Below are 12,974 nucleotides of genomic sequence, written 5' to 3' on the forward strand. Positions count from 1 at the left end.
CACTAACAATTTACAATGTTTGCCACCTTAAATCTGGGAATGACTATCGACTCTGATTAAAACATGAACACACAGACATATTTGGTATCAGCGTTCTGCTTTTTACATTTAAAATGAATACGGAAAGCTATACCACTGTTACCAAAGCGGACCCATCATGCAGCAATTCAGGCACTGATTGTATCACACCTGAATTATCGTAATGTTCCAAATGCATCAGCTCCAACGCAGGAATTGGAACACGATCTCTAACAACCAGCTCGCCACCGCCCTCAGCAGCTCCGCTCCCACCACCACTGACGATGACCCTACCACCGCCGTTCACTCGCTACACAACTGGATCACCGACGGCGCCAACACCATCGCCCCCCTCAAGAAAGCCTCCAAGCCCCACTCCAAGAAAGCCAGCTGGATCTCCACCGACCTCTAAGACTCCAGACGCACATGCAGACAACACGAAAAACTGTGGAGGAACTCCCAAACGCTGACTGACCTTGGCATCTTCAAAACAGCTACCGTGGTACACCACAAGCTCATCAGACTCTCCAGGAAGGAAGCACTTCAGGACATAATCTCCACCAACACTCACAAGAGCAAGGAACTCTTCGACATCATCAAAGAGTTCGCCCAACCCAACAGAGAGTCCACATACATTACGCCCTCCCAGAACCTCTGCAACAGACTCAGCACTTTCTTCCATCAAAAAATCAAGACCATTTATGACATTATCGACGTCAACAACCCCCACGAGGAACTCCCTCCCATCACTCCCAGCAGCACGCAACCGACACTTAACAGCTGGACCGCCCTCAGCATCGAAGACACTCTGAGGATAATAAAGACCACCCACTCCAGAGCCCCCACGGATCCCTGCCCCTACCATATCTACCGCAAAGTTGTAGACATTATCGCCCCGAAATCCAACGTATCATCAACTGCTCCTTCAAGACCAACTCCTTCCCCGATGACTGGAAACACGCTGAGATCATACCTCTCCTGAAAAAACTTTCAGCGGACCCCACTGACCTAAAACATTTCAGACCAATTTCCTTACTCCCTTACCTGGCCAAAGTCATGGAAAAAGCCCTCAACAGCCAACGCGCTGACTTCGTCGACGAGAACAACATCCTCGAGGCCTCCCAATCAGGCTTCAGGAAGAACCACAGCACTGAAACCACACTCCTCATAGCAACAGACGACAGCCGCACCCTCTTTGACAGAGGAGAGACTGTAGCCCTCATCCTCCTTGACCTCTCGATGGCCTTCGACACTGTCTCTCACTACAACCTAGCCTGCAGACTCCATGACGCAGGAATCTGGAACAAGGCCCTCAACTGGATCCTTTCTTTACTCTCCGGCAGAACGCAACAAGTCAGACTCCCTCCATTCCTTTCAGAACCGACTCCAACCACCTGCGGAGTCCCACAAGGATTCTCAGATGGCCCAACTCTGTCAAACATCTACATTGACCCGCTCGCAGCTATCGTCAGAGCACATGGACTCAACATCACATCATACGCAGATGAAACCCAACTCATCCTCTCCCTAACCAACAAACCCAACATCACTAAACGCAACTTTCAAGACAGAATGGAAGCCATCGCCAGATGGATGAAGAGCAGTGGCCTTCAACTCAACACAGACAAAACCGAGATACTCATCATGGGCACACACCCCGATTCCTGGAATGACACCAGGTGGCCTCCTGCCCTTGGGGACCCCTCTGCCCCCATGGACCGCGCACGCAACCTAGGGATCATTGTAGATTCCGAACTCAAAATGGATCGCCAGGTCAACACCATCACCTCCTCCTGATACCAGACCCTTCGCTTACTCCGCAAGACCTTCAAGTGGATCCCACCAGAACACAGGAAAATGGTCACACACGCCCTCATCAGCAGCAGACTGGACTAAGGCAACGCACTCTAGGCCAGGATCAACAAGAACCTCATCCACAAACTCCAGAACATCCAGAACGCTGTCGCAAGACTTTTCTTCAACCTACCACATCACTGCCACATCAGCCAACACCTGCAGACCCTACATTGGCTCCCCGTCGAGAAGAGAATCACCTTTAAGCTTCTCACCCAAGCACACAAGGCCCTCCACAATGCGGGACCCATCAACCTGAACCACCGCTTCGTGTTCCACGCTCCCCAGCGTTCTCTACACTTGGCCCAGCTCTCCCTTGCAACTGTACCTCGGATCAAGAAAAGTAGGACAGGAGGGCGCTTCTTCACCCTTCTCGCGGCCAAGGCGTGGAACTCCCTCCCACTCCATCTCCGACAGGCTGCATCACTCCCCAAGATCCTAAAGGACATCAAGACCTGGCTCTTCGACGGAGCTCAGTGATCCTGCAAGTTCTGCAGACCCCCCTGACCTCCTTTGCCTCAGCACCTTGAGACCCGTTCCGGGTGAGTAGCTTGCGCTATACAAACCCCTTGATTGATTGGACTTCCAGTTAACACACTGGCGAAATTCAGCAAGTGCAAAATTGGGCAGCTTAGTTTATAATAGGAAGTAGAATATATGATTCTGCTTCAGCTGCACTAAAGTAGTTACAATGGCTACCAATACATTCTCTTTAAAATGGCCTGAGTTTTTTGTCAGATGGGCCCAACTACCATCTCAGAGAAATTACAGCAATAGGCCCCAAGGAGGACACTGAGGTCACTCCTAGATTTAAACTAAAGTGGAAGGGTGGTAGAGCCTTTTCTGTACTGACTCCAGGGCTATGGAACAGCCTCTCCTTTTCCCTCAGGGTTGTAAACAGTCACTGGCAATTCCAGAAATTGTTGAAAACGTATCTGTTTAATAGGGCACAACTTCACTCTTTCAGTTAAACAGCACTGGGACACCCTTTTTAGGGTACAAAGTTTCGGACTCTATAAATAATTATCATCCTTATCATCACCATCTGAGCCTTGTCTTGTATCACTAACACATTATCAGTTCTGCTTTGTTCTGCAGCCCTAACACCTTACCAGCACTGTTTTGTTCTGCATCACTAATACCTTCCCAGTTCTGATTTGTCTTGTTTCACTTACACCTTACCAGCTCTGCTTTGTCCTGTATCACTAACACCTTACCAGCTCTGCTTTGTTCTGCATCACTAATACCTTACCAGTTCTGATTTGTCCTGTATAACTAACACCTTACCAGCTCTGCTTTGTTCTGTATCACTAACACCTTACACGCTCTGCTTTGTTCTGTATCACTAACACCTTACCAGCTCTGTTTTGTTCTGCATCACTAATACCTTACCAGTTCTGATTTGTCCTGTTTCACTTACACCTTACCAGCTCTGCTTTGTTCTGTATCACTAACACCTTACCAGGTCTGCTTTGTTCTGCATCACTAATACCTTACCAGTTCTAATTTGTCCTGTATCACTAACACCTTACCAGCTCTGCTTTGTTCTGCATCGCTAATACCTTACCAGTTCTGATTTGTCCTGTATAACTAACACCTTACACGCTCTGCTTTGTTCTGTATCACTAACACCTTACCAGCTCTGTTTTGTTCTGCATCACTAATACCTTCCCAGTTCTGATTTGTCCTGTTTCACTTACACCTTACCAGCTCTGTTTTGTCCTGTATCACTAACACCTTACACGCTCTGCTTTGTTCTGTATCACTAACACCTTACCAGCTCTGTTTTGTTCTGCATCACTAATACCTTCCCAGTTCTGATTTGTCCTGTTTCACTTACACCTTACCAGCTCTGCTTTGTCCTGTATCACTAACACCTTACCAGCTCTGCTTTGTTCTGCATCACTAATACCTTACCAGTTCTGATTTGTCCTGTATAACTAACACCTTACCAGCTCTGCTTTGTTCTGTATCACTAACACCTTACCAGCTCTGTTTTGTTCTGCATCACTAATACATTACCAGTTCTGATTTGTCCTGTTTCACTTACACCTTACCAGCTCTGCTTTGTCCTGTATCACTAACACCTTACCAGCTCTGCTTTGTTCTGCATCACCAATACCTTACCAGCTCTGCTTTGTGCTGTATCACTAACACCTTACCAGCTCTGCTTTGTTCTGCATCACTAATACCTTACCAGCTCTGCTTTGTGCTGTATCACTAACACCTTACCAGCTCTGCTTTGTACTGTATCATTAATGCCTTATCAGCTCTGTTGTGTTATGTGTCACTGACGTGTCAGTAGCTCTGCCTGGTCCAATATCATGAACCCTTCACCGCCTGTACATTATCCTGTTTCACGAGCGACTCACCAGATCCTCCTGGTCCTTTACCACCAGCATGCGCGCGCTCCTTGAAGAGCAGTCTTCGTGGCTCTCGCTCCAGGTCTTAATCTCCTTCTCTTTTGAGACGTAATAACAGATTCCTCCATGGAGCAGCCAGTCCTTCGGGCACCGCTCACACCCAGGGCCTGTCAAAGAAGAGAAGGGAAACCATGACACTGAGTTAAATCCTCAAGACATAAATATTATAGTTTCTGGAACTATAGTTCTATGAGAAGTATCAAAACTGTAAATCACCGCTACGGCAGCTTTTGTCAGAGTAACTTCATGCAAAAAGAACCCATTATTCACTTAACCTCTTCCATCGCCCCAACAAACCCAAGAATCTATTCCAAAGCTCAGCAGAACCAGTGGAACCAGCCCCCTCGTTCACAGAGACAGACTCACGGCCAACCCTGTCCAGCAAACTGTCCAATCTACGTCACCCACTTCCATCACAGATTTGGAAAATGGCCAATGACCTCCTCTGGAAACTGATAATCCTCGGCCTTAACCCCTCACTCATCAAATTAATCCGCAGATGATATATTCTTCAGGGAACTGTATGGAAGGGGTAATTTATGCCGCGCTGTTTTCATTAAATTCATTATTTTCGAAAATGCTCCCTGGGAATGACGTATATTGCTTAGAAAGACCTGCAGAACAAACACACGCCGGTTTAAAGTGTCTTTGCCACATTTAAGTGAATGCGTCCAACCAGCTTTGAGTAAATCTTTTGGAATGCTGAAATTTGAGAACCCTCCACACATCTCATTAGTAAATATTCTGAGGGCAACCTGACTGCTAATTCTAAGCAGTTAATAATACCACAGCGCCCCCCAGCGGATCTGCACTGAATCATGAACAATCAGGCAAAACTTTCATCATGTCTGTCTGATGCATCTGCCCAAGACAGCACCGGGAAACGAGAATTCATAGGATTACTAGCCACCCTTTTAGTTCAAGACGTGTAGGAACACACTCCTTCCAGAGAAAAATCACTATTTTCCCAAGTCTATTGTGTCAAAACCTGAAACGTTTCTGAATGAAAGTGGGCAAAGCAACATTCCTAACCCAGGTGAACCCTGCATAGAGACGAGGGTCTGAGGCATGGCTTCCAGGAACACCTGGTGTGAGACCCTGGTGAAAGGATGGATTCTCCGAGACACCGCACCCCCTAACAACATGTGGAAGGATTGATGAACAGGCCGTGATGTACCTGCGCCTGCGCAGTCTGGTGCTTCGTGTCTGGGCTCCTCCAGGTTCTCACACTGTGTGTCTGACGCTGGAGACTCTGCTGCTGCCTCCTGGGAGTGCTTCAAGACTGGAAGAGAAATAGGGTGGAATTAGTTGTGGGTGAAATGCAAATTACACATGCGTAATTAGTCTAAATTTGGTGTTGGGCCTAATACACCGGGGGGCTTATTTATGAGCGGCTTGCTCTGCCGGGGTGTCACTTTATTTTACGCTCCGGCTGCATAAGCCTCTCAATCACATCTATGAGGCGACCCAAAGCGACGCTGCGACGGCTTTGCACGGCCTCATAGATATGGAGTAGGACAAAGCAGCATCATTTGCTGCCTTGCCTTACTCTGCACCAGGAAGGCGTTCGATGGGCGTTGAGGTGGGGTTTTCCACTCAGCCCCCATGGAGTTTGACGCTGCCCCAGATTGACCTAATCACATAAACCTGGGGCAGCGCCAAAACCTTATGCTTCCGCAGAGCAGGCCTAACGAGGAGAAATATTTTTATTCCTGTAAATTTTTTCCTCTTTCCATGTGTGCTGCATTCTGCAGCAGACATACATACAAAGAGCAAAACACCTCACAGGATTGTTTTTGTGCAGGAAGGTTGCCCTTCCTGCACAAAAGCAATCCTGCCCGCAACAGAGCAGCCTTGCACCACGGTGCAAGGGTGCCCACGTTGGCAGCAAAATGTGCACCAGGGGAGAAGGGACAGGAATGCACCGTATTTCAACAATGGCATAGCACAGCACAGCAAGAAGACTTGTGGCTTTGCCCTAAGCCAATTCTTCATAAATGAGGCACCCTATTTCAGAACTTACGCCATTGTGCCAAGTTATGCAACAAAGTGCTGTTGTGGCAATATCTTACTCCGAGCATCTAGAAATAACACGATATCGCTCATATCACTTGTGATTCTCGTGCTATATGTTTACAACAAAATGTGTTCTTGTGCATTTTGCATAATTATGTGTAATTTAAAGTAATTGCCCCAGTCTTTTATGTAATTATGCAAAAGCAAATTATGTGAATTGCGCACACCCCCAGTAAAAAATATAGCAAATCTTTAATGAATGAAGAATACTGGTATTATTCACAGTGGCGGTTTGTCCGCTATGGCAGAGGAGCGTCGACCCCCCCGTCAGCAGCCTCTATATTTTGAAAACAAAACTAGTTTATGATAGTTGTATTATACCTTTGCTTCTGCGTCTTGTGGAAGGGGCCCTCATGGGTGGGGGCAGCGCCATCACAGGAGGAGTGGTGGCACTGCACTCAGTGCACCTGACGGTTTGACCGGCTGTCTCAGTTCGGCCAAACCGTCATGCGCACTAGCATTTCCCCAGCCCGAGCTGCATTGCCAGGGGGAGAGAGTAGCAGGCGTAGACTCTCAGTTCCCTTTGGAGCAGAAAACAAGTCCGCTCAGGCCAATCCCAGTGCTTCTCTCATACATGAGAGAAGCACTAGGATTGGTCGCAGATGAGTCTGGGAGCCTCAGCAGAAAGGAGAAGAGCGGTGATCCGCGAGGAGAAGGTAGCTCCTTTTTGTCTTTATTTTTGTCATCCGTCCGTTCCCCCACCTTGCATCCCTCCCCTGCCCTTCCACCCTGCAGTCAAAGAGAAAACAAATGAGCCCAGGAATTTGCAGTGGACATCATGAGGCGGTGAGAGAGAGCTCAGGATTTAAGAGGGGTACAAATGGATGACTCATTATGAGTGGCCCTGGAAATGGGCCAGTGCATCCCTACACTGAAGGGACTGATACTGCAGGTGCTAGTAACAGCGGGGGACTCCAAAATCCAGCCGTGTAAAAGATGGACCCTTGGTGTCCCCTAGGAAAAGAAACATTTCCAGGGGGATAGGTAATTCTGAGTTAAATTGCTCAGGTAACTCCCCATTTCTCCACAGACATCCACCACAGCATCTGAAATCTCTGCCTGTAAATCAACAGATCTGTGAATTCAGTCAAACATGTACACACCTGCTTTCTAGGCGCTAGAGCTAGGGCTCACTTCTGGGAAGCTGTGGCGCTGTACAATCTAGATCAGTTCTTTCTATCATTTATTATGTAAAACATGAGAAATACTTTTATTTTAAATGGATATGTCACTAAAGAGAAGCTTTGTGCATTTAAATGTTCCTTTTCTAGGTATGCGCTCAGATTGCGTGGTTCAAGGTGTGGCTAGTATGGCAGTAGTCAAGGGGTGTGGACGAGGTCTGCGCGTGACCCCTTTGAAGCCCTCAGTGATGTCACGTGGACTCCCAATTGACTCAAAAACTGTCTCGAGGGCACAGGGCGTTGGCGTCGTCATAAGGCAGGTCAGAGGGCACCCACCTGCTGTGGTTCTAAGGAATGGGGTCTGTGATCTGTACTGCAGCCTTGTTCAGGAATGTGTAGAGCACTTTTATTGCTTCTTGTATCCCTGCTTTAGAAAGGGAAGACCAGAGGGTATAGGCAGGACCAGTTCTAAATTAAGCTACACCAGGCAGAAAAGTATCACTGTCTGTGCTGTCACAAAACCTGCCATGGACTCAAGGAACTCAGACTTCACAGGGGTTTACGGAAAACTAGGCTGACTAAAAACAAGTATTGGCTGAAGGGGTGACCAACCCCCACACCACACTCTATAAATATATATGTTTTATTTGATTAAGTATGATCTACCAGACCCGACCTAAAAAAAATGGTTTTGCCATTGCTTGTTTTCTCCTGTGTGAGCACAGCATTCACATGTGCATGTGCTGTACAGTGAGGATGTGGAGAAAACTGCGACACGTGATGTTGCACAAGCACACAACGTGAAGAGAACAACACCTTATGGGGACTCATTTTGTCACTTCACCACCAAGAGGCGCCCTCGTCCACACAGTCTTCCGTCCTGTAGCAGTGCTCATAGAAGCAGGGCTTTAAGTGGGCCGGATCCTCACGGGTCCCAGGGCTAATTTATTAAAAAAAATCGTTTAAAACAGGTCACTATTGGGTGCTCTATTCATGTCCTTAGGTTTATGCCCCAAAACACTGGTCGATTCCTAAACAATGTTGTGAACACCCCTCCGGTAATCTATGTCAGCAGTGCAGCCCCCGTGTATATTTCACGTTTTCTTTTATCTTGCATTTCCAAAGATGAATACATTTTTCCAGATGTTGTGTTTCTCTAATTGTTTTCATGCAACATATGACTGCATATATGGGTTCTGAATGTGAGAGAGTGTTTATGAGGGCGCAACTAAGAGGTCTGGAGCTGACGCTCAAGGTAGGGTGAGTTTCTCCAAGTGCCTCTCAGTGGGTCATAAAGTGTGTCAGATGACATGTACATCCAATCCATGGCCTCTCTGCAGAGTGCAAGCAGTGATGATCACAGATGTGCAAATTGTTATTTTGGGAGCCTGTGTGAAAGAGGCTCCCAGCTGTTGAAATATGGACAGCAACTAGGGGTTAGAAAATGTGGTGCTTACCGGCGAGGTGGAGGGCTTTGTGGGGTGGTGAAGTAGACGAGATGAAAGGAAGTATGTGAGAGAGAGTTGCTCCGGCCCATTTTAGTATCTCGCAATTATCTACTGGAACCCACTCTGGTCAGATGGAACTTTTTACTTGCCCAATAGCGTGGAGGGAAAAACACAATTATCAAAATTACTGTCCACAATTTGCCATAATCAAGGACTCGAGACTTAATCTCTTGGCTCTCTGGTTTTTATTATCAACATAAAGATTTGAAGATACAAAGTCCTCAATATGAGGCACAACAAGTACATAGGCACTAACACAAATGCTACTCTACGAAGAATCCGCATACGGCTAAAAATGACTAAAAGTACAATCTCTAAAAGCATGAGGTAGAACACTACCAAGCAAATGTCGATACTAGGGACACTGAACCATACCATCTCTGTCCCTACTCTGTACTAGATGACATCCCTACTTAGCAATCCCTTGAGACCCTCATCAGGTAAAAGGTGTCAGAGTGAAACTTCCTAAGAAGTCTTCACTTAGAGAGCTTGTTCTAAGTTGCCCCCTCTAGCTCTTCGCCTAGCCTTCCTCTGCTCTGGGCTGCTCTGATCTGCCTCCACCCTCGGGGCGCTGTCCCTAATACAGAACCCCAAATCCCAGAACACGCCCTTTGCGCCTCCTCTTCTGCGGGGTCGACTTTCAGAAATTTTCCACAGAGCGCTGTCCAGTTCCATCGTCCATCGCTTGGCCTTGAGTCCCAGACGCCGTCCGCACTAGGAGTTACGATTGGCACATTCCAATACACTCCCATGTCTGGCTTTTACTACATAAGTCAATTTGTGAACAAAGAGCTTCTCTACTAACAAGCAACTGTCCTTGCACCTGGGGTGAGATCATGCAAGGCAGACATTCTTCACATCTTTTAAGTTGCAATTTACTACAGCCTAAAACCTCTACTGGGATAAATCCCTTTTGGCCTATTGCCCTTGGCCAACATAAAAAAATACCAGGCCTTTCGCCTCAACGATATATGCGAATTCTGGCCACTACTTCGGTTACACAAGCATGTTTAAATCACAGTATTGACATTTACGTCTTTCTTTCATGTGTGGTCAAACTAAACAGTCTACAGACACGAAGTCTGAGTTAGACATTTCTAACACCACATTACTTTTCATGTAAGCTAAACTCTATACATTTTTCTAATACGTTTACAATGTGCTTGTACATAGCTAGCACTTCTATTAAAATCGATATAGGTTATACAATTCGTAATACATTGCACACAAAATACCTGAGTACACATTTGGTTATATGCGGGTGCCGACTAACAGTGAATATAACCACCCCTACAATTTTCAAACTTTTAAGCGCTACATCAGTTCCCCCCTTTGATGACATGCGTCATCACACCCTTACATTTCCCTTCTTTAGGACTGATTTAAACCGCGCTAGTCGTAGCATTGCCATGTCGAACTCCCTCCAGTCTCTTAAGACTCTCATATTGCTGCTCCTGGAGCTTCGCCATCCTTTTCTCGTTTGCCCTAAGAGCTCTTTCAACTTTGCCTCCTTGATACCACTTCCATGCCTTCACGCATCCCCACAAACAAATCACGCAAACCACAGCAATGATAATTGGCTTCAACACTGATCCCAGAAATCCTCTTCCCAGATTCGCAAACCAAGTTCCCACTCTTCCAAATCCTAGTCCAATCTTCTCCCACACATTCTCCTCCGTCAAATCCATAATCTCCTTGTGAATAGTCGTGATGTTGTCTATGTACTTCCCTATCTCCTTCGTGTTGTCTGGAATATATGTGCAGCATTCTTGAACCTTCAATAATTTGCAGACCCCGCCTTCTTTGGCTAATAACACGTCTAAAGCAAGGCGATTCTGCATAACCATATTCCGTATCGACAACATCTCTCCAGCCACCAACAACAAAGATCTCGCCGTGTTCATAGACAACTCATCAACCACAGTCGCCAGCCTCCTGATCTTCACGTCATTCAACACCACACCCATACTAGGTATCATTGCTCCGTATATGTCCCCAATCACTGCACCGGCGTTTGTAGCCCTACGTTTTCTAGACTGTCGCTTCGTCTCTAACAACTCCAAGTCCTCTGTGTGATAAATCTTCGGGAATATGATAGCCAAATAGCATATGCCAAACCAATTCGCAGGTAGCCTGACATAAGCGTTCTTCCCACATACATAATATACTGTCGGTATTACCTCTACTGGACCTTGCATAAAATTCTTAGCAGAAGCTTCCACTGTAAAGGTCTGAGAACAAGTGCTATGTCCTACTGCGACCTTATCCGTATCGGATTGAGGCCGTCCAATACACAAATTCCCTCTCTGTACCTCATCTAACGCTATTGGTCCATAACTTCCCTTGGATCTGTGAGCCCTCTCCTCGTCTGTCCAATCTACTGGACTATCTCCGGTGTGTCGTGTCTGGGTAAGCTTTCTGTATCTGTCCTCTACCTGATCTATGAATTTCTTCTCTATCTCAGATAACGCACATGTCAGGTTATTCCTGTGAGCATGCGCCGTATCCAACTTCATAGTCGGTCTAAAATACTTCAGGAGTCTGTCCTCTTTCTTATTAGGATCATATTTGTTCAAATGCTTGATTGCTGGAACCTCAGGAAGTACTGTATCAAAATTTGAAAAGAAATACTCGAACTGTCTCCTGTCATAAAATAAACTGAGCAACAAACTACAAGAAATTCCATATGTCAATGGGAGATGATGATACTTGATACCCTCATCCACTGAAGCAGGCAACTGCATACACACATAGCAATCCTTCACATCCATCTCATCAACATACTCATACAGCAACCTTGCATACGCGTTAAGCTTGAAATCACCCTTTGACAAATCCATGTGGAGTCTGCGATCATCCCTCAACTTCGATATTTCCTGTTCTCTAATACTGACACCACTCTGCCCTGGGGTAATAGGTGTGGGTGCTCCCTGAACCTTCCCCTCTTGCCTGTGAGCCACCATGTATGAACTTATCACTACCGCAAATATGGTGACTATCACAACTCCTACCAATGTGCCTATTATCAATTTAGCCCTACGATGTGGGTTTGCAGGATCTGCCATCTTCGGAATATGCTCAATGTCCAATACAGTCTCTGAAAGGGTAAGTCTCTTTCTCATTAATGTCTCTTTCGTGAACTTAGGCAAACCTCCCTAACTTTTCTTCGTTCTATAACGGAAAAATCCCTAATTTTGTTCTTCTTCCGCTCGGATCTAGGTTATCTTCTTCTCGGCTTGCAACCTTCTCAAATCAATCTAACATAAGCGCTGGTCCCAACAGTTCCAGGACTCCCTGCAATATTTCGAGCTTAAGGATGATCAGTTCTTGTGGATCTGGCAATGCTGTGAACGTCGGGAACTCTAAATTGTCCAAGATCATACCTCGAATGACACTCAGGAATGGCGGACTTGGAATATGAATCGTCAAAATTCCCTCGATCTCCAATCCCGGAACTTTCAGCAACACTTCCACCCTCTGGAGCGGGACACTGTTGACCAATGTCATCGACCTCAATCTTCCCGTGCTCGGTAACCCTGGCATCAGTCACTTGATATGCCCACTCTGGTGAAGCGTACTTCCGGCTTGGCACTCTAGTTCTCTTGGACCTTCGCACACCACCTTGAGGATTCTCCTCATCTCCTGATTCTTCTTCTGGCTCTTCCGAAACTGGTGCAAGGTCTGTGTCCGGAGCCAACCTCAGGTTTACCCGGTTCTGTCTTGCGGGCCAAACCCTTTCTGCTTCTGTAGCACCTCCGGTCTTCCCTTCGATACCCTGTGCACTGACCTCCTCCTCTTCGGCAGAACTCGATTCTGTACTACCCACTGCACCTCTTGCTTCTTCGCCGGTTTCTGGGTCAGTACTTCTTTCACGTTCTTCCCCACCTCGATTCAGTGCACCATCAGCCGCTTCAGCAACCCTTACAGCTTGACTGGCCCTCTCAGGAGGCTCTGTCGGCTCACTGGGATCTTTG

The 12,974-nt window shown here is 46.7% G+C and overlaps 1 pseudogene; it reads right to left on the reverse strand.

The window, feature by feature from the left end:
- LOC146813032 (killer cell lectin-like receptor subfamily B member 1B allele C) overlaps positions 1-12,974 on the reverse strand; it is a 115,727-nt pseudogene that overhangs the window by 81,265 nt on the left and 21,488 nt on the right.

The sequence above is a fragment of the Triturus cristatus genome, chromosome 7, assembly GCF_964204655.1.
Source record: "Triturus cristatus chromosome 7, aTriCri1.1, whole genome shotgun sequence".
Taxonomy (NCBI): domain Eukaryota; kingdom Metazoa; phylum Chordata; class Amphibia; order Caudata; family Salamandridae; genus Triturus; species Triturus cristatus.